The sequence below is a fragment of the Colossoma macropomum genome, unplaced genomic scaffold (assembly GCF_904425465.1).
Source record: "Colossoma macropomum unplaced genomic scaffold, Colossoma_macropomum, whole genome shotgun sequence".
NCBI classification, from domain to species: Eukaryota; Metazoa; Chordata; class Actinopteri; order Characiformes; family Serrasalmidae; genus Colossoma; species Colossoma macropomum.
In genome coordinates this window covers 23,315,410-23,338,732 of record NW_023494795.1, presented here as the reverse complement: position 1 = coordinate 23,338,732, position 23,323 = coordinate 23,315,410, and positions in this window count along the sequence as shown.

Sequence of the window (23,323 nt, the reverse complement as noted above, 5' to 3'; positions counted from 1 at the left end):
GGGCATGTTTACCACTAAGTTGCATCAATTCTTTTTTTATCAATACTCTGTAAACGTTTGGGAACTGAGGAGACTGACTATATGCTGCTATAGTTTTGAAAGTGAAATGTTTTATTGTTCTAGTTTGATCTAGGATTTCAGCTGCTCAGCAGTTCAGGGTCTATTTTATCGTGTTTCTCATTTCATAAAGTGCAATTTATTTTCAGGGGGTGGCAGGTCTGGACTGCAGGCAGGCCAGTTTAGCACCTGGACTCTTTTACTATAGAGCAATGCTGTTGTAATACATGCAGAATGTGGTTTGACATTGTCTTGCTGAAATAATCAAGGCCTTCTCTGAAAAAGATGTTGTCTGAATGGCACAATATGTTGCCAAAACCTGTATTTATCGTTAAGGATTAATGGTGCCTTCACAGATGTGCATGTCACCCGTGCCATGTGCACTAATGCACTCCCATACCATCACGGACGCTGGCTTTTGTACTGTGTGCTGATTTCCAAAATGAATTTCAAATGTTGATTTGTCAGACCACAGGAACCTTTTCCACCTCGTCTCAGTCCATTTTAAATGAGCTCAGACCCAGAGAAGGTGGCAGCATTTCTGGGTCCTGTTTATATATGATTTCTTCTTTGTGTTTCTTGCATTTGCATTTAAGGATGCAGTAATTAACTGTTTTCACAGACAGTGTTTTTCAGAAGTGTTCCTGAGCCCATGCAGTGATTTCCACTGCAGAATCATGTCTGTTTTTATAGCAGTGCCATTTGAGGGCCCAAAGATCTTAGCTAGCCAAAAGTGGGTTTCTCCAGATTCTCTAAATCTTTTAATGATATTATGTACCATAGATGATGGAATCCCCAAGTTCTTTGCTATCTTACATTGAGAAACATTATTCTTGAATCATTGCACTGTTTACCCACACAGAGCCTCTCTGGGATGCTTATTTTATACGCAATCATGTTACTGACCTGTTGCCAATTAACCACCAGGTGTTGTTTTTTATCATTACACAACTCTACCACCCTTTTGTTGCCCCGTCCCAACTTTTTTGAAACGTGTTGCTGCCATCAAATTCAAAATGGGGAAATATTTAAAAAAAAAAAAAAAACATCTCCGTTTTATCATTTGATATGTTGTCTCTGTACTATTTTCAAATAAATATAGGCTTTAAATGATTTGCATATCATTGCATTTTGTTTTCATTTACATTTTGCACAGCATCCCAACGTTTTTGGAAATGGGGTTGTAATTTGCTCAGCATCTTATTCTGTGACATTGTGTAGGAGTCAGGGACTGTTTCTTAAATTCTTAATGCATTTATTACTTAATTACATGTAAAAATAATACTATTTCATCATTAGTTACACTCAATTTACCATTCACTATATTTAATCTTCCAAAGACTGGTTTAAATTCTGGAGAGTGTTAATGCTTTACATAATGTATTCTATACACAGAAATGCAAGGGTTTGCACATTACATAGTTGCTAACAGATGAGCTAGCAGTGGTTTTTAAACCAGTCCTTGGGGACCCCCCAGGTGGTCTTCTTTTTCCCAGCTGCCAACACGTATGACAAAAATATGCACCATCAGGGGAAACCCTGAGGACCAGATTGAGAGCCACTTAGCTGCAGCATAGCAAAGAAAGTATGTAGAGTGCAGAGAAAGATGTGACTGTGCAGTGCTATAGTGCCTTTCAGCTTAGTTTTTTACACTTTTGTGTAACTGTCAGTTAATAGTGGGCATGGATGTGGTCTCTGAATGTAATTCAGGCTTCTGCAAAGTGAAAACTCCCAAAATAATCGGAGGGAAACCCTCAGGGCCTTCTAGGCCTTCAGAGTAGGAGTGATTTCTGAGAACTAAACAAATACATTGTTTAATATGCTATTCACTAGAATAATGCTTCTATTTTAACTCTAAGAATTATAGTACTCCTCTTGTTTCATTGTTAAGTTTTGGATGTAAACAAATAGGGTAAAGTTCTTGAAATGCCCAGCAGAAAATTGGCTAATCAGAATTGTTTTTCTCTGTGGTAGGTAAATGTAGATAACAGAGCTCTCCTACTGGGGAGGACGTCAAGAGCTGAAGAGAAGGCCTAGACTAACTGACAGCATAATTATAAAGTGACAGAGGAATCAATAAATCATGTTTTGCTTTCCAGCAGGCACAAACAATTTAGTGAGGGGGGAAAAATCACTCTAGGCCTTCTGGAAGTCACTGTGGAACTATTACAAAGTGAAACATTGGCTAATGTCTATCACAAGCTTCAGGTATAACATGTAATGTCTTTTAGAAGCTTCAAATGTCTGTTTATTCTAGAACTGCCAAGAATTCACACAAATCACTATTAGCTTAGCGCTAACATCCTACTAGAGTCCCATAGGTATGCTAGCAGAGCTTAACATTATCATAAAGGTGGGTTTTTTCCTCATGTTTTGACCTGAGTTTTTGACATTTATGGCCTGAGTTTAAGGCCGAGCTGTAATAGTCATGGTTCAGTACTGAGAAAGGTCAGAATTAGTTTGTATGTTTGGTAGGCTATATTGTAGCTTAAGGTTTGCATTGCCAAAAGCAAAGAACAAAAATGTGAGTAACATATCCTTTTTTTCTCCTGAAAAACAAGTACTGTTTTTTGTTGCTTTGAAGCCGACTGGGCCCAGTCCACACTATCTGCTACTGCCTGATCACCAGGCAATACACGCAATGTCAAACATGCAAGCTGTCTTTTGTGACAATGGCCCCTGATAGCTTGAAATAATTCTCCTGACTCACTTCCCAAGGAAAATAAAGAAGGAAGCTTAAATAGTTTGCCTTGCCATACAGAGAAAGTCCGAGAGACAGTAGAGATATGGTTAGAACATGTGGGCATAATAGAGTACATTATATACCAAGCCTTGAAGATACAGTGCACAATGACGTTGTGACCTTAAAAACATATTTGTATCTGTTTGTTTTCTTTTATGACGATGATTAGTTGTTAAGGCCACTTCTTTTAAGAGCTTTTGTTAAACACTGTCCATGTTAGTCTCCAGAATGAATGAAAATAAAGTCATGAGCTGTCTGTTTTATGTGTGTCTCTTTTCCAGGAAATGGTTCAGTGTTTCTGGCTTCACTCTTTATTTGTTGAAGTGTTTTTTTGAAGTTGGAATGTGTTTGTAGACCACACCATCACCACATTCATCTATTAACAAGAATAATGTGTGAAATACACCCTTCCTGGATTTCGTGAATTATTTTTACTTGAGTATTATCAAACGTCTCATTAAAGGAAATATTGTGGTCTCTGTTTTCATCATATTCAACGTACGCTCATTTTGTCAGCCTGTCTGTTTTTTTTAGCCACAATGATTGTTTCCAGATTGAAGTTAATGATGCAGTAAGCCTTACTACTGTTCAGCGTAAATCAAATATTTTCATTAGTGCGAGGCTTTATATTATTATTTAAGTAGCGCTCTGACAGCTGGCGTGTGAAAGCGCTCTGTTCTTTAGATTTGCCCTTAGTCATAAAGGTAGTTAACCACTGAAGCCCAAACTCCCATCTCAAGTCTGTGCGCGTAAACATAATTTTGCCACCATAGGACAACAGCAAACACCTGGAGTTTGTTTATAATAATATGATTTCCTATTTATACCTTGCTTGCTATCTTTTCTTTTCCCTCAGGGATTACTTTTGAATTGTTAGAGCAAATCTTTGGCTGGATTTCCAGTTTGCACAACTTCATTGTACGTCTAGCACAAATTGCACATGGGCCATTGCCAAACAACTAGAGGCCATTTCTTAGAGCTCCTCTTTAGCCACCATTAATTTTCATTCTGTTTGCCACAAATGCAAAGCAGCCACTTTCTATGAATCTCTGACCCTTTACCAGGCACAGCAGCATATATATATATAGCTCCTGCAGTGGGGAATCACATGGGTCATGTTTGCATGGGTATCAGCAGGATTTACAGCACAAAAGCCATCTAGGCCTCTCCTGCCTTTGATCCCAAAACATGGCACCCAACTACATGTGAATTTGCTTAGACTAAACCACCTTGGTTTTAATGGTTTTAATCAAGGCTTCTAATGGTGCAGCAGATAGTGTTCTTTCTGTTTACAGTTCAGTGCAAAAGTCAGAGACCACCTTTCATTTATTTAATTTCCAGTCAAAACAGCCATTAAATACAGGTTATTCTTTGTATAGATTTCTAGAAATATTTCTGAGGAGATCAAATATTAGATAATCTACTTACATAAAGAAAAGTCATATATATGGGGAAAACTGGAGCTCCAAATATTATTAAAAGATTTAAAGAAAAAGACTCCTAAGAACAGTGGAAGACCTGTTAGACCACCAAAACTGTCACCATCAGATAAACAGTACTTAAAGCTTTCAACTTTGAGAGAAAGGAGAAAATCAATCTCCACTCTTGCTTCAAATCTGAAAAAAATCCACTGTTGATTCTGTCTGTCCTTTTACTGTGAGAAGACAACTCAACACTATGGGTCTGAAAGAATGTGTATCTGTCAGGAAGTAATTACTGAAAAATAAAACCGATAAAAAGCAGAACACTTGCAAATCAACAAACCTCCTACTTCAGACTTCAGACCTCAACATCACTGAATGTGTTTGTGATTACTTGGATTGTGAGAAGCACAAAATACAACCAACTTCTCAGACTGAACTTTGGAGATGTAGAAAAAAAAATCCCTGCAGATTTCTTTGAAAAACTGAAAAGAATGGAAGTAATGAAGTAATGATTATATTTAGCTGTTGAGGCGTCTGTGTAATTTCTGTAAAACATATGTTTCCTGATGCAAAAAATAATAATAATTTGCATTTAATGCCTGTTTTTACTGGAAATTCAATAAATAAAGGCCACCTTCTGACTTTGCACATTAATGTATTTACACAAGTCCCTGCTAGATTAATATTTAGTATTTAAATGTGCTTACAGCACAATACATCAGCCATAATCTAATAACATTTTTTGGTTAAACTTTATTTGCATGATGCTTTAGCTTATCTAGAAATGTTTAGGTTCTTAACAAACTTTCTGCTTAAAGTCACTTATCAGCAGTGTTATGGTTAATAGGACCAGGGTTAGGGTTAGATTTAGGAGTTGCATTGGGATTGGACAAAGTTAAGTGTCGAGTGAAGTGAATTTAACAGACATTTAGTTGAATGCATATAAGTTAAAGAAAAGCTTGACAATCTAAAAGCATCTGCAGAGGACCATCAAAATAAAACTGTAAAACCTCGTAAGATATCGCTTTGTTCAACCCCTGGCAGCCCACTCACCTCATTTTAATGCTTTGACAGGTGAGATGATGTGTGAAGAAATGCTTAATTTTTAGATCTTTTCCTTGGTCACTCCAAGCCACATGCCAGCGTGATCCATTAGCTTAAGCTGTTGGGATTCACTCAGTAAGTGCTATATTTTGAGCGCTGGCCTATTTAAAGACCTTAAGGAGTCTTTAAGGAGGGTGATTGAGAGATTGCTAAGTGATGGCAGTATCAGGATCTTTTGCTGAAAGAGCAAGCCTCTTCTCCAGTGAAGCATATCCTTCCTTCATACCTTTATTTTGCTGACTTCCTCCCTCACTCGCAGCATCCTTTCCCTGCCAGATGCATCTTTTCACTTGCCCATATCACCCATACTAGGCCTGCATATCTATTATCTGCCATCTCCTATCTGTAAGTATTTGGGCTTACCTGAGTTGTGTCGGCTCTTAAGCCTATAGACACTGAAAATAGCATTTTTCTCTATGACAGAGGAATGTTTGTTGACTCTGAGCCAAGTCTAAGCCTGGGAAAGGATGTAAAAGGATTATATAAATGTTGGATAGGATGTCGCAACATCAGGAGCACAGTTTGCAAACAGTGGTGGTTCATCACAAAAGAGGAGTGACACCCAGCGATTGATATGGGGGCTTTTAATCTAAAGCTAAACCTTAAATATGCTCAAATTACCAACATCTGCTTAGAATGGAATCTGTCATTGTTGGACACCGAGCACTTGTTCATCTGCCTATTTTATACCGGTAAGAGAGAGATTAGGAGGTGTTCTATTAGGGAATATTGTCCAGACAGAACACTTTACGTAATAAGTGTCAGCCTTGCTCAGAGGTGTCTGCTAACATTAGAAATAAGCACTGCTGGTGAAGCTGTGCAACCTCTATGCTGTGGGAGTATTCATTTATTCAAACGGCTAATAATCTTCTAAAATAAAATTCCATTGAATTGAATCCCCCAGCTTAACAGTTTCCCCTGCGTCTGTCCAACATCTTGAATTGCCATTCAGAGTTTGTCACTTGGCGCTGTGGTGTTGTGGACAGCTCCAGATTACCTTACGTCGGTTGGACACCTTATTGAGAGACACGTAACCCGTGCATGTGTGCACCATCTGGCTAATATTTATTGAAGGAATGGCTGTCCTGTTCCTGGTATTTCTTGTTTGTGGTTTTTGATCATTTGATATGGATATTTTTGCCCAGATCATTCACCGGATGTCTGGCTGCAGAGGTCAGAGATGAAATATGACTGTTGTCGCTGGGAAGAAAAAAATAACGACATGAAATGTCCAGGTAAACACAAAAGTGCAGACCACACATCAATAGGCCTAAGTGCTAAATGTCTTCTTCTGTACTCCACATAGCAGAAAATATCAAGTAGTGCCATTCCTGCACTTCTCCACTCTGTGATGGGCTTTGTTCACATGTGCAAAGAGAACACTCTGAACTGAGTTATCAGCAGCTCTTGGCTTGTTTGGAATAATAATAATGAAAAAACGTGCTGCTCACACTTGCTATGCTCAGTGTAACAATAGGCTTGTAAATGTTAAGCGTGGCCGTTGCCTCGGCAGCCTGAAAACAAATAGGCTACTGTCACATGCCTTATTTTACATCAAAGTTCAAATATTCAGTTGCGCACTTTTACCAAGGACAGCACAGGATGGAGAATGTGAAGGAAGAAGATAAGTCCGGTGTGAAGATACAAATATACACACAACTGTGGGGGGGGAGAGAGAACACTCTCTATTTATTTATTTTCCAGTCCAAGTTGCAAACATATATGTATTTAATATATTATTTTCAGAGCGTCCATCCTTTGCCTTTATTACAACTCCCATTCTTTTCAGTTTTTCAGTGAAATCTGTTTAGTCTTGAGTTGGTTGCAACCAATTAATCGCAAACATATTCAGTGATGTTGAGGTCAGGACTGAGGTGGTCAGTCCATTGTCCATTTACACATTTTCTTCTTTTTTTGTCTATTTTCTTTTCTCAGTTACAGCTTCCTGACAGCAACACATCCTTTCAGACTCATAGTGTTGAGTTGTCTTCTCACAGTGAAAGGACGGACGCAGGAGTGGAGCTTGGTTTTCTCTTTTCTTTCAAAGATAAAAGCTTTGAGTGCTGTTTATCCGATGTTTTCTCCCATCTAACTTTGCTTTGACCTTCCCCTTAATTAGGCACACGTTATTTTATATCTAATCTCCTCAGAAATATATCTTAAAAAATAAATAACTTCTCCTTAATAACGTTTTGTTGGGAAATTAAGGATGGTCTTTGACTTTTGCACAGTACTGTATCTAAGTTTTTTTGTTTGTTTGTTTGCTTTTTTTGTTTTTTTTTGTTTTTTTTTTCTACTGACTGAAATGGAGTTGCATACTTAAAACTGGCAAATTTTGCTGCAAATAAACGTGTTTGCATGGTTGCCACATGCAATGCAGACATATTTTACTGCTGCCTGCCATTCACTTCTTACAATTAACACTAATTTCAGAACAAATTTTTGTAGATATTTGAGATCTGCTGTATTCTGTCATGAGCTTCCAAAAGTTTAGCTTAATGACTATCTTCCCTTAAAAAATAATGGTGCGTAAAGGATTTACTTTTAGTTTCCTGAAGAACCTTTCAGTGGATTGTTTTTAAATGAGATATGTGAGAAAAAGAAACTTTTTGAAGTTTGAAGAACCTCCATGTCATATTAGGTTGTATAGCAATTAACGTTGTTTCCGAAACTCTTAACAAGAATAATGTAGTTTACTTGCGCTGCTGCGAGTCTTCTTGTGAAATATTAAACATTGGCTCGGATTTTTTGAGAGTGTCATTTGTCTTTGCATATTAATGTCACATGCACAGCCTCAGACAGTCCAGCTCATTGTTTAGGTCTCAAAATCAACATTATACTGATGAAAATATGATGAAAGTAGATTATTCACTTACATCTTCAGAAGATGTGTCCTTTGATTTTTGATAGAGTTCTGTTTGAATATTCTTTCAATGCACTTGCAGTCATCAGATTCATCCACTCAGGGAAGGGGTCCAAAGCACAACTGATGTCACAAAATGTTCTTCTACACATTCTGTGCAATTACACCTTTCCACCAGGGGGGTCTCCAAATCCCAAAACTTTGTAGTGTGGTGAAGTTTAGTAGCTTTAACCCTCTATTGCACAATGTTGCCACAGAGCAACAAATTCATTTTCCGCACTTTACAGTAACATTATTCATATGTGAAGACAATGATAAGGTTAACAATAAAGGAAAAATAAAAGTTTGAGTAAGTCAATTAAAAGCATGTACTTTGCCACACTGTCTTAGTGGGCACATTCAAACCTCTTTTTTAGCATTCAGTATGAAATTTTTTTTTGTTATGAGAATTTGCAGAAATATGTTTGTTGTCTAGAAGCAACATTGTGTGACAGTGAAATAGATTTAGTCAGTCACACGTCAGGTCTCGCCACTTCAGGGAACACGGCTCTATATAATTTCTTCCCGCAGTCGCACAATGTTGCCTCAAGGCAACATACTCCAAAAAGACCTCTGCACACATGATTTATTTTTAAATGTTTTTGAATTTAATAATCAGGTCTGAAAAAATAAATCGAGGACCATTTTATGCAAGAAAAGAGAATTAAATATATTTTTTTAATTGCTCTCATGTGTGCAGTAGAGGGTTAAACCTGTTGCCTTTACTAAAGAACTCTTGAAGAAACTTATTTAATGGTATAGAAACATATGTCCAAGCCAGTAACCCTTTAGAAAACTTTTGTTTTAATAATGTTTGTTTTTCTTTCCTTCAGGCTGTAAATAAATGGTGGAGCTTCAAATCCTTCCTGCCAGTGGGTGAGAAAGGCTTTGTTGGAGAACGTCTCCTGTTTAGCGTAACACTAATATTTGTATAACAATAACAGCAAGACTCTGTATTTGAGCTCATTTAGGAAGTGATTAGAGGCTCGAGTGCTGCACACATCAGTTACACAGAGCGCGAGTGAAAAGCCGAGCATGTGGTCCACATGTGTCTCTGTCAGCTTGGCGAATAAGAGCTTTGATTGTTGTGTGGGTTTTTTGCATACTGGGCAACAGATGAAAAACAGCAGTGGAAGCAAACAAAAGATGGCTATCTCAGGAGATACCAGAGTGTGCTGTCAGTGGAGGGGTGAGGGTACAGAGGACGCATACTACATGCTGCAAAATACAGGACACAAAATACATACTGCTGTCTGACACTGGATGAGCATCTACTGGCATGGGCAGGTATTCTAGGAATGTCTACCGTCTGTTTGTCCTTTACTAAAGGTGAATTTTGGGCAGGTGCCAGAGATGCTGAAATGGGTGTTTGTTACCATTGAACAGTTGCTGGGAATTCCCGCAGTCCTTCCCACCCTTCTCCTAGTCACTGTCTCATGGGACTGCAGGCTGGTAGCTAGTGGAAACAATGAAAAGGCAGGTTGTTTTCCCAATGTGGGTGAAAGAGGTGCAAATCAGATTTTTTTTATTACTATTAATGTGTGAGACTTGAATAATAAGTAAAGATTTTAAAGAAAGTGTGAAAACAAGAAACACTGACATTTTCACTCCTGGTTTAGAATTTTCTCATATGTGGTACTAAAATCATATACCATAATTTGTATCACAGAATGACCTCTTTCTGAACAGTCCAATCAGAAATCAAGCCACTTTAATGTAAATCCAGAACAACCAGTGGGGCAATTTCATGGCTCTCAAAGAAAGCGTAAAGATTTATTGAAATTAATGCCTGCAATGGAATGGAAGCCTGTCCAGGGTGTTTCCTGTCTTACACCCAGTGACTGCTGGGATAGGCTCCAGCACCCCCTTGCAACCCAGGAGGGTAAGCAGTTTAGAACACGTGTCAAGCTCCAGTCCTCGCGGGCCGAAACACTGCAGACTTCAGCACACTGCCTCATTAAATACACCTTATCCAGCTCATCAGCTCATTATTTAGACCCTCTTAATTCTGAACTGAATTCAGTGTTAGATGAGAGTAAACAGTAATCTCCGCAGCACTTTGGCCCGGAAGGTCCCCAGTTTGACATGCCTCGTTTAGAAAATGAATGAATGATCGAATGAATGGATGAATGAATGAATGTCCTTTTACTTAATACTTAAGTACTACAGTACCACTCTTGTTCCATCGATAAATGTTCATTGGAAATAAAATTAAACTGTCCAATCCAGAAAATCCAGTCAGGATTTTTTTTCTTTATGATATCTAGATCCAGGCTTACATGCTAGGTCAGGGGTGTGCAGTCCTGGTCCTGGAGATCTACCACCCTGCAGAGTTTAGCTCCAACCCCAGTCTAACACACCTGATCTAAGTAATGAAGGCCTTCAGGGTTTTCAGTCTGAACGTTAGAGACAGATGTGTCACATTAACTAACCTGTCCTAGATTAACTAGCAATATTATCCTGAAATGACAACAGAGTCATCTAAGAATATTTTGATGTACAACGAGTGGGACCAATTTCATGAGTAAAACTGTCACTAGGTGGTTTCTAGGTAAATATAGCTAGTGGCTCTCCCATTGGTTATGACTTTAGGAACTGATCTGAAGGCCTAACATGTCAGATTAACCACTAACACCACTAATATAATTAGCAACTGACAATGGAATCACATTTTGATTTACAATAATTGAGACCAATTTTGTAAGAACTCTCAGCCCTCTGGATGTCATAGATACATAACTGATTCTGAATACTAGCCATAGTCCAACCAGGTTTGTCAGTCGTTAGAAATGGAAAGCAGTGGCAGCAGCTCTGTTTCAAAGCTCTTTACGCAGTTAATGTGATATTGTAATATCATAGGTAAGATATATGTTAATGTCTGATACAAGTTTTAAATAAAATACAGAATGTCCAAGTTTTGAATGTCAGTGTTTTGTCTAGAATGGCCAAAATGTTAATGTGCAATGTCATTAGCTTAGAGCTAACATACGACTAGAATCCCATAGAAATGTTAGTAGAAATTAGCATCTCCTCTTTTAGCATAGTCCTCTTTTCTTTTGGTCAAGTTTTGAATAACCAAACAAAAACATCAGACTGTAGTATGAAGATGGTCTTCTGGAACAGTGAGGTGAAAGGCAGACTACTGACAGAGAGGAGAGAGTTCACTGATTGAATTATGAATGAGAAAGCTTGTAATGCAGTTCCCACCCTTCAGTAAAAAAGAGCCAATCACCTTGATAGAAAATGCATAACTGGGAAACAGCCCTTCTTGTTGTGGAGGTGTGCCCAGTAGCGGAAAGTACCTTTATATATCTTTTGTGTTAGTAGAGCCATAAATTACAAGTTTGTCAGCTTTTACCTTTGATTTTAAAAATGTTTGTGAATCATCAGCCTGGTTATCAGTTTCAGGATTATAGATTTCTCCCTATTCAAGTCAATAGAAACCTAGTCTTGAATGACCGGAAAAAATTGCTGGTCTTTGTTGGCCTCTGAATGGGCAGACATGCCTATAAGGACTTTTTTTTACCACTCTGATAGGGGCAGAGTGTGAAGACAAAGAATTATGACATGTTAAACTAGTTGTTATTTGTAGTGTATGAATTATGTACCAGTACATATTTCTTTGTCACAGGGATTAGGGAAGTACAAAAGAGGATAACAGAAACTTAATTTCGCAAAGTGGAAAAAGTCATTGACACACATCCCCCTTCCTCTAATGCTATTGAAATATGCTCCTATAGTGCACAGAGGTTTCAAGTCCTGTTGAGTACGGGATCAAGTTGTGAAATGGCCACTTCATTGCATAATTGGAATGGAGTTTTGCACCAGTGGAGCAAAGGGCTGTTGTTGAAATGAACCTAGTGAACTTGAACGTAGGTCTGTATCACCCCTAGCACTTTTTTGAGGTCATTCTTTAGTCACCCACCCCAGAATGCCTTTGTCATTGGCCCATGAAAGTAGGCATTCATCTCCGTCGCAAACCTATTCCATGTCTAAGCCAGAATTATGTAACGTGTCTGGCTAAAAGGACTTTCAGCCTGAGTAGGCTCAGAATCCAGTAAAGGAGCACACAGCTGCCCTTAATAAAAGAAATGAAAGCCCAAGTCTGCAATCAGTGGGTTAATTTCCCCACCACAGCAAACAATTCCCTGCAAAAACATTAGTCATCAGCTTCACTAGTCAAGACAAGTCAGCTTTGAGTGTTTTGCCATTTTAATGAGCCTGTCAATCCATATTTGATTGCAGAGTTTGGCTTATCTCTTTCTGCCTTTTTGAGGTTTTGGTGCATTAAGAGTGTTTTTTGGTGCATTAGAAGTGAAGCTGCTGGAATTTATCACCAAACAGGAAAAAATACGCTATAGACTATAAATCCACCGTAAGCAAGGAACTATAGCAATTTCTGAAATGTTTCTGCTGAAGTGTAATGACTGTGTTTTGCTTGCTTGAGATGTTACTCAGGAATTTCTTTGGTAAAAGCCACTGTTTTCACTGAAGCATGATGAGTATGGAATTATAATCTTTTGCTTGAGGTATCACTCAAACATTTATTTGCTAAATGCAAATCCTGCATGTAGCAGCCGGCAAGCAACATATCAGAAAAACAGCTTACATAACTCTTGTGTTACATTATTCTACTGAAGTACAATTCCAGTAGCCAATCTTTTGGATGATGCTGAAAGATTTAAGCCTTGAGATGTTTTTAACTCTCTATTTGGATGTTGTTAGCTCTGTAGTATTTGGATAGCATGTTGACAACTGCTGCTCCACATACACTATGTGACCAAAAGTATATGGTCACCCAAAGATCGTATCCACAAGTGCTTGTTGGACATCTTATTTAAAAACACAGGCATCAATATGGAGGCCGTCTCCCCTTTGCTGCTATAACAGCCTCCGCTCTTCTGGGAAGGCTTTCCACTAGATATGGGAACATTGCTGTGGGGTTTGCTTCTGTTTAGCCACAGGAGTGTTAGTAAGGTCAAGGACTGATGTTGGGTGATAAGACCTGGCTCACAGTTTATCTCATGTGGGTTTGATTTACTTGAGATCAGTGTTCTGTGCAGGCCAATCAAGTTCCACACCAAATAGCAAACTTTTTCTTCATGGACCTCGCTTTGTGGGACGTTGTCATGCTTGAACAGAAATGGCCTTCCCCAAACTGTTGCCTAAAGTGGGAAGCACACGGTTCTGCACTATGTCATTGTATGCTGTAGCATTAAGATTTTGCTTCACTGAAACAAAGGGGCCCAAGGCCATTATTGCTTTTCTATTTAATTTTGTAGTTGCAGTATGCATTCGGACAGGTAGCAGTCTGCCAAAACCAGCTTAATCCGTTAGAGTGCCAGTTGGTTAAGCATGATTCGTTGTTCCAGAGAATGTTTCCACTGAGTCCAATGGATGTGTGCTTTACACCACCCCTCCCAACATTTACAGCTGCTCAGCCATAGAAATACAATCAATAAAGTTCCCATTGAGCAATTCATGTTCTGATGTTGCTTCCAGAGGCAGTTTGGATTTTAGTAGTGTGTTTCAACTGAGGACAGATTTACTACATGCTTCTGCACTCGGTGGTCCCGTTCTTTGAGTTTGTGTAGCCTACAGTTTCACGGCTGAGCAGCCATTCCTCCTACACAACGCTTACTGTTGACTGGGGCGGCTCTAACAGGGCAGAAATATGACAGACTGACTTGTTGGAAAGGTGTAATGCAATGATAGTTTCATCCTGAGAGTCATTCTCTTCACACATTTTATTGCCAGTGTTTGTCTATGACTACTGGGATAGGTTCCAGCTCCCCCCCGACCCAGAAGGATAAGCGGCTTAGAAGGTGTGTGTGTGTGTGTTTGTGTGTGTGTTTGTCTATGAAGATTGCATGGCTGTAAGCTTGATTTTATGCACCTGTTAGCAGTGGGTGTGGCTGAAATAGCCGAAGGCACTAGGCAAAGATGTCCACATACCTTTGGCCATGTAGTGTATCACAAGTCCTGTGGCTCATCAGGGTGATGAAAGCAGGTGAGAAGGCAGGCTTGTGCACATTATTGTAAACCTGGGAGCGACTCAGGTATGAACCCATCCAGTGTGCTGTTGGGTATTTTCTGGGCCATTTTGCACTGCTTTAATGATGAACTTTACTACCGACTGCTAGGGGTGCACTGCCCTAAGGGTCCATCCTGGAACTTGTGATGACAGCACTCCCAGGAATCACCAGTGTACATTTTTGTAATCTTCAAGCCTGCCTGACAGGACAGTTGTAAGAAGCAGTCGGCTGGTGGTTTATCTTGAAGAAGTTTGTGGTGAAGACAGCATGATATTCAAAAAGAAATAATTACCAGCAGTGATTGGCATATCAGTGCTTTTCTATCAGTGCTTTTCTATAAGTGATATTTACAACCCCATTTTCAAAAAAGTTGGGACACTGTGCAAAATGTAAATAAAAGCAAAATTCAATGATGTGCCAATCATTTAAACCCTATATTTCATTGAAAGTAGTACAAAGACAAATCAAATGTTGAAACTGAGAGATTTTATTTGAAAAATGTATGCCCATTTTGAATTTGATGCCAACAACACGTTCCAAAAAAATTGGGACGGGGCAACAAAAGGCTGGTAAAGTTGTGTAAGGCTAAAAAACAAACCACCTGGTGGTTGATTGTCAACAGGTCAGTAACATGACTGTGAAGGCACCATTAATGCTGAACGATATATACATGTTTTGGCAACATATGCTTCCATCCAGATGATGTCTTTTTCAGGGAAGACCTTGATTATTTCAGCAAGACAATGTCAAATCATATTCTGCATGTATTACAACAGCATTGCTCCTCAGTTTCAACATTTGATTTGTTGTCTTTTCAATGAAGTATAGGGTTTAAATGATTTGCACATCATTGCATTTTGTTTTTATTTACATTTTGCACAGCGTCCCAACTTTTTTGGAAATGGGGTTGTACATGTAAAGGCCAGTTTTATAGAAATCTCTTTTAGTCTAGAGGCATGCTCTTAAAAATGAAGTTGGTAATGCCATAGTAATGCAATGCAATTTTGAACCCTGAAATTGATGAACTGTTTTTCTAAATGAAATATGTAAGTGGGAAGAAACTTCTTCAAGTTAAAAGAACATATGCAGATGTAAATATTCTATACCAAATAAGGGTTTCCTCACAGAACAATACATCCCAGCCAAGAACACTTTAGGAACCTTTGTTTTAAAAGGGCACATATTCTTTATTTTTATTGTCATTTATTTTTTGCACTGAGGTCTGCTTATGACATTAGTGTAGTTTTACGTACCCAAGATTTATTTTTTACATCACCATTTTCCAACATCTTCTTTTTAGTTACTGCGCTTTTAAGATTGGTGTATGGATCTAAGCTCTGTTCTTATTGGCTGCCCTGTGCTGTGCCCAAGTCTAGGCTGAAACACCACCTATAAACTTCAGCATAAATGGACGGAGCTTAACTGCTGTAGGCTAAATGGGCTGATATATCTACATGTCATCACAAAAAACAAAGAATAAAGACAGAAGGGGCTGTTTTTGCAGCTTAGTTTTTTATACATGGACTTTATGGACTCTGGAGTGAACTACATTTTGAAACCTTGTTCAAATATGACAGCAAAATGTTTTATTACAAGGAAATTTTGTTTTGCTATGATACGGGACCTCAAAGAATGCTCATGTTTTGTTTTTTTTTCTTCAGACTCTTTATAGAGAGCTGTTCAATTCAAATTCAGCCTCTCAGCAGGCAAGAAATGCTTTGTTGGAGAACATTTCTTGTATATTTTTACAAGTATATATATATATAATGAATGTCTTTGTGTTTGCCTTTAATGTATTTAACAGTGTATTGAAGTGTGGTAAGAAAGTGATATATCTTCACTGCCAGTGAAGCCCTTCTAGTCAGAAAATGACCATAAATCAGCAGGATATTTTTTAGGTTTGGACAGCTCCCAGAAAGCTGACTTTCTGTTGATGTTAAGGGCCAAGCTCAGTGCTGGATTACAATTTTAAATTACCGCACTAATCCTCATGACCATCCACAAGTCTGGAAAGCCATGGTGTTGGCAGCTTCTATTTCCACCTGAACACACGACTGCACACTCGTTTAGGCATAACAATATTTCTTCTAATCTCTCATTTATTACATCACTTCCAAGAGATTCTGGGAGAAGGAATCTCATGTGTTGAGAACCCATTCACAATCTCAACTTTAACCATAAAGCAGTCCACAGTATAAAATAAAACCGTCTCATTTGAGTCTTAATATGTTTTACATCCATGATTGATGCTAGCTGTGCAAGTCCCAGTGGGTGGAACTGTAAAATGTGAAAACACTGACCACTGCGTCTGGATTAACCACAGGGCCCTGAGGACTGGCAAAGCCAGAACAGTTTCAGAGGCACGTGGCTGGACACAGCAGCTTTCCCCACTGGTCAGATTACAGCTGTCTGCACCCAGTGTTTTCTTAAACATCATTTGGCATCAGAGTATATTTCACTGGAATGGTTAAGCGTGTGCTTTTTTTTGTCTTTTGCTAACTTACTATTCAGGATGTTAGACGTGATCACAGAAACCATAATGGAAGAAGGAGACTTGAGGTTCTGTTGGTCGGATGTTAAAATAAAAGCCCAGTGGGAGCCTGATAACTGTTCTCAAGAGTAATATGATGTTGACTACACTGTGGATATGCTGTTGCTTTTCAGCTGCTCGCCGCAGAATGACAGGGGTCTCCCTTATGAAGAGTTTTGTTTGTGTAAGAGTTATGGCTTCCGTGCCTCCAGCGTGTTGAAGCTCAGGCTTTTGACACCGGCGAGAGTGAAAGGCATATAGTTACAGTTTCAAAATGTAAATATTTTTCTAAAAGTTCCTTTTCTGTAATTTACTTTGGTGTGGATTAAAGCAGCCCTGCCCAAGTAGCTCAGTAATCAGTAATAGCACCATGTTACTCTTTACTCTTGAGGTTCAGCCTGGAATCATTCTAACAGAATGTTTTCACCATGATCTTGGATGCACTTGCTAAGAAAAAAAGTAGCCCCTGAGCACCAAGACGGGAGCAGTAGTAGATGAATGGATTTCCTTATCTCAGTACACGTGAGTAACGAGATCTTTTAATGGAGCTACACTTTCTTAATGCTACCAACAGGCATCACTCGTGACTGAAAATATACTTGGATGAACCAAGAATGTTCTCAAAATGTGAAGGTCAAGAGGTGCTAATGAGTTAGGATGGTAGACAGTCAACAAAACAGCAGAACTGAGCAATATTTTGGACAGCTTGTTTATGAATTTCAATAATGTGAATGAGATAATAAGGTCGGGAAAATGTGCTTTATCTTGAAATCACTATCATTATGATTTGTAATTTACAGCATATTGCTTTAATTTAAATTAATTAGTTCACAAATACTCTTTTAATCTCTGCCAGAAAATGCTGTGTTCACCTGCTGTGGGGTGTTCCTCTATTGAACAACGCATTTTTTTTTTTTTTCAATTATGTTGATGCAATATATCTTTAGAAATGAGTGTGATCTATAAAATCAGAAGAGAACTTAAGTTTTGTCTTTGTAAGTGAGCAAGTCAACATTTACAAAAGTGTTTTTATTGTATTTAAATGTTTTTCTGTGGCAATTGATTTCAAGAAAACTGCAGATGGGCTGGCTGTTTTATTTCAGGGTATCCGTTTCACCCCTCATTGCTCGCTAGCAGCTCAACACAGAGTCAGAACATATCATACTTAGTTAGTTACAATAGATAAACCCTTTCATGAGTACAGTTTGGGGGTTGCTGTGAGTGGTCCCTAGATACACTGGTGAGATTTGAGTACTAGGTTAAAATGTTCTGTTTTGAACGCTGACTCATTTTATACATAATCTCAGAATAACATTTTCAGCCATCATATACAGTGATTCACAACAATGTAAACAAACATGACTGTGGCCACAGTAGGCTTCTTGTGATTATCTCTTTAAAAGGTTATTTAAAAACACTTCATATTGGTCAGTTCCACTAAATAGAATTAGAAGTCATGAAGTGTCACCACTTTATTAGAATGTGCATAATCTGGCTAATAAAAAAATGACCACAGGATCCTGATCCTCCTCCATCAGATCTTATTTGTATGCAAATTAGCCTGCTGATTCAACGTAGTGTTCTGACGATGTGGAAGGATATTTCACAGAACTGGATTTCTCAGTAAACTGGATAATTCAAGTCACAAGTTGAAGATTGTCCAACAGGACTGTTCCTTAGTTCTTCTCTTATTGGATATGCTTGTTTTTTGGCCTTAGTTTTAGGCTAACCAACAAATCCTGCTGTATGAAAAACCCCCATAGAGCTGTAGCTGCATAATAGAAGAACTGCAGCTGTGTACATGCTAAAAGAACCTACTCTGGGCGGGCCAGTGGAGAAAGTCTGAACTTACTTGTGAAAGGAAAAGGAAAAGATTATTATTATATGTGATTACATTGTGTTCTATGTGCAAATACTTGATTCACTTCAATCTATTATGTGTCATTTATATGTTTATGTTTATTAGCTATATCTGATGTAACAAAACTCCCAGATACTGCAAACGATTTCCTCTTGTTCTTGTTGTTTTGAACTCACCGTGCCAGGTGAACTACACATGCTTCTTTTCATTCCACAAGCCAGATCTGCTTATGACTGCCAAAAGATGACTGGTTGAGAGAGACGACATATCCTGACAGGATGAGAACTGCATTGTAAATGGGATCTCATGCAGGTGAGTGGTGGATCATCTCCGCAGGAGTATGGCTCCTACAGGCCACTGGTAGCCAGAACAGGAAGTGACACGCTGAGCTGAGGGGAAGTAAGCTAGAGAGACTAGCCATGTATGCTGTAGCTCTTTGAAAGTAGTGTGTTTTTTTTCCTCCCCGCTGAGTGGAATCATTTTACCCATAAATCTCAAAGCATTGTTTGTCCTGCTTCCTTCATCTGACATTTTGATAAAGCTCAGTCTGATGTTCTTACAGCAGCTATGCCTGCATCATCAGTCAGCGTTTTTGAATATTGTTAACTTCAAAGGGATGGCAAGTTAGCACAGGGTGCTCGTTAGCAGAGCTGATACAGCCAAAAGGCTATTCATGGAATGTTCCAAATAACAGGAAGGCAGAGGGAATTGGGGTCCGATAATATTTTTTTCCATGATTCGCATCAGACAGAAGAAGGTTAAATGGGTGCAGGAATGCAGTGCTAAAGTCGCTAATCATAGTGGGAAAGGGGGAAAATTTCCTTTCAAAGCCCCATTTTCTCCAGCTTGACAGTCCTTCTCAGAGAGAAACCGCTGACCCTTCTCATCTCAAAGTAGTATTGTGGTACTCGTGTCCGGACTCAGTCTCAGGATCAGTCTCTGACATATATATATCTTCTTCTTATACTTCTTCTTTTTGAGTCACTTGATAACTTTTGTGAACTATCATTACTGAATATCAGTGAATAACAGTGCATTCAAGAAAGTGCATTAACATCATCATCTAATCTAGACATGGCATGTTTACACTTGCCCTTTTCAGATGTAGCTTCTCCAACCAGATATTGGACCTTTGTTCCTCATGCAATATTGAAATATTTAAAATCAGGCTGGTGTGGAGCAGAGAAGATGGAGCTTATACTGGCTATGCTGGATTTAAAGCTTTATAAAACACGTTGGAATCATGCAGTGAGTTCCAGCTACAGAGAGCTTTATAAGGTACAGAGATAGAAAGGCAGCGAGTTTTATACGTTTTGCTTAGCAGCCACAGCTGAAACACAGTCAAAAGCAGTTGTTGTGTAGTGTCCTTCACAGGCTGCAAATGGCTTTTCAGCTTTCACATTTATAAGTCTGAGTTAAGAAGCTGCTGGTGTTCTTGGAACAAAGGACTGGCCACCCAATATATAGACCTCAACATCACTGAATGTGTTTGAGGTTATTGGATCGTGAGAAGCAGAAAATGCAACCAACTTCTAAGGCTGAACTTTGGAGGTGTGGAAAAATATTTCTACAGATTTCTTTGAAAAACTGAATGTAAGTCTTCCAAAAAGAATTGAAGGCAAAAGGTGGACATTTGAAGATGAATGTGTTATATTTAGTTGTTGAGGTTTCTGTTTGATTTTCTCTTTGATATATGTTTTCTGCTTTTTTCCTGATGCTGAAAAATTAAAAACTGGCTGAGTTAATGGCTGTTTTGCCTGGAAATTAAGTAAATGAAGTGTGGTCTCTGACTTTGTCTGTATACAGTACTGTACTAATGTTCAGATACAGGATGTGTTTTAATGTCAAGTGTAAATGGGGACTGCTGGCTTATAGGAAAAACAGGGCTACTCATTCAGTACTGAAGGTGTTTTATTTTGAATGGCCTTATTTCATGAATGTGGACTAAGTCTGGTAGATAATTATTAACTAGCATCTACTGTCTTGGCTCTAATAGTCTACAGTCTCGAAGTTCCCACTGTGGAGCACTAGTTGTATAACTATAGGCAGGTAAATGGATCATTGGATGTACTTTGAAAGAGTTGTCCAGTCAAAAGGGCAACCCCCTCCCCCTTGCTTTAGGGGATGGTTTCCTACTGGCTTCTCTGCAGCACACAGTAAAGAGGGGAAAGGATGGGCACACGTGATACAGTGTGTTTATTACTCACGCTCTCTCACCTTTTAGTCTGGCGGGCTGGAATGTTCCACTCTCGCTCGGTCCCGTTAAAGGAAATAAGATTTTTGGAGAGTGGGTGTGTTGGTGCCTGAGGCTGGGGTTGGCCATAGTAATATACACACAGGACATGGTCCCGACAGTTTCATGGGTGCCTTAGAATGATGTTCAAAACGTTAGTTTGGATGTCGAGGACTGGAGTAACCTGAGTCGCCCTTGAGTGTTTTGGACGATTACAAGACATGTCAAAGTTAATGAATTTTTCGGAGAAAAGAAAGGAAGGGAAATAGACATTGATTAGGACATAACTCTGGCTCTGGTTTTATCTCTAAATCAGCCACCTTTAATCTTAGTCTCTCATTACTCAATCACTGACACAGACAAACTCTTTAATGTTAACAACCCACTTCAAAACTCTTTTGTGCATAGTACCAAGGAATCCTGTGTTGCTGGATCTTGCTGTTTGTTTTCTTTCACTCTATCTACTGCTTTCACACTCGTACCTCAACACATTTCTTATGTAACACTAGATTCTGCATTTTCTCAAGGTGGCAGATGTGTTACTATTATTCTCATTGGAGAGCCCTGCACAGGTATGCAGTGCAAAGGAAAGAGCTCAAATAAACCGTTAAATCGTCATGAGTTGTCAAGACTTGTTTGGACCCTGTGCCAAGGTAGGCCCACAGGCTAGCATTTATGAGACACGTAAGCTGTTTGTCATCAAAAGCAGGAATGTATTGGGCTGTGCATGCTCGTGTGAGTTTGCAAGTACAACACAAGGGTTGGATAACTGGAGACCCTATTTGCATATTTATTTGTCAGTTCTAATATGAGTTTCTGCAAGAATGGGCTTTGAGGTAGCTTACTGGCAAACACAATATTTACAAGTGCTTAGGTCTGGACATGCTAAATCGCCTCTGAATGGCAGCCAAAAACAAGCCTGGTCACTTTTTAGTATTAGTAAGTCTATAGTAAAGATGCCCTTCTTAAAACCCTCTTTTCAATGAGCTCACAGGAGCTGACATGCTAATCCTTCTCTGCTTGAACTTTCACCTTGAAGAAAAGAAGCATGGCTAACAGTCAGAGAGGAGCCACAAACCTATTTCGTAGAGTAGAGTAGTTTATATAGAGTGGTGTTGTAGGAGCTACCTGCAGTGTGTAGACTTGAGCTCAACTTTGGAAGTGTCATAGGAAGAAAAGTACTTTCAAATGTACTTCTTTCAAATTTACTTTATTTAAAATGATATTTGCACATAAATGAAATAGATCACATCATTTATGTGTAAAAGTATCCCTCGGTCCAACCTTGAATTTTAATATTTTTCATAAGTTGGCAACTTTTAAAAATGTTTAATTATGTTTTAATTATATCTGGAGTAAACATTTAATTTGATTCTACTAAGACAAATATCTGCTGAGCAAATTCCAGTTTTGTCAGTGGTATAGCTGCTAGGAGGCCTGCAGAAAAGTATTAATCATGTTACAGAGGTAGGATGAATGTAGATTTTGAAGTCTTGCCCAAGGGCTCTTATTGGTGTAGCGGGATGTGCCTGCCCAGGTGGGGCATCGAACCCCAATCTTTCATTTGGAGGGCAACAGTGTGGCTCAATATGCTATACGAACCACAAAAAAACAGTGTAGATTTGCAAATGTGTGCTGAAATGCAGGCAAATAGTTGCATATTATAGTCTTTCTTTTTTAATATTAATATTATAATATTTAGTAAATATTAATCAATAAATTGTCTGTGCTATACAGCATGGCAATGGATAATGAACATCACTCTGCACTTGGCACCCCCCCCAGCACTTTTTTTTACCTCCTTTTTCCCACTTATTCATTTTGTGCTTTGTTTATTAGTCATAAACAGACTTTGTACACAACTTGCTGCAGTGATGACTGTTTTCAGAAAGTAACAAAGAGATTTAAATGTTGAACACTGAGTGTATAGCACTATACACATATTAAAACTGACATGATTTCAGTGCAGAACATTAAAATAACTGCCAGCCAAGTCGTCAGATCAGTCAATCATATTTGATCATAAGCCATTATTAAATCATTTTGAAATAGTGGGCTAAAAATAGAACATAACAGTTTAGTCACATTATACCAACACTAATATGAATTGATTTTACTGTAGCATTAACTGGCAGAGTATCATAATCTTGACTGGGCAAGTATTTTATCTTTGAAAGCACAAATAGTGGATCAGACTCAATATTGGCTCATACTCAACATTAAAGGAATCAGATTGAATAGGAGGTAAAAACAAATTAGGAAATCCCTAATTAAATTGTAAAATGATGCCTAGAGACCATGTTGAAAACTGAGTCATCCTGTAAATTAAACTAATTCAAATTGTCCAACAATCAAAAATATCCAGCCCACAGTGGTTGTGTGGTCAAAGCTGACCGCTGTTAAAGGACTTGAGGACAGCAGAACTGATAACAAA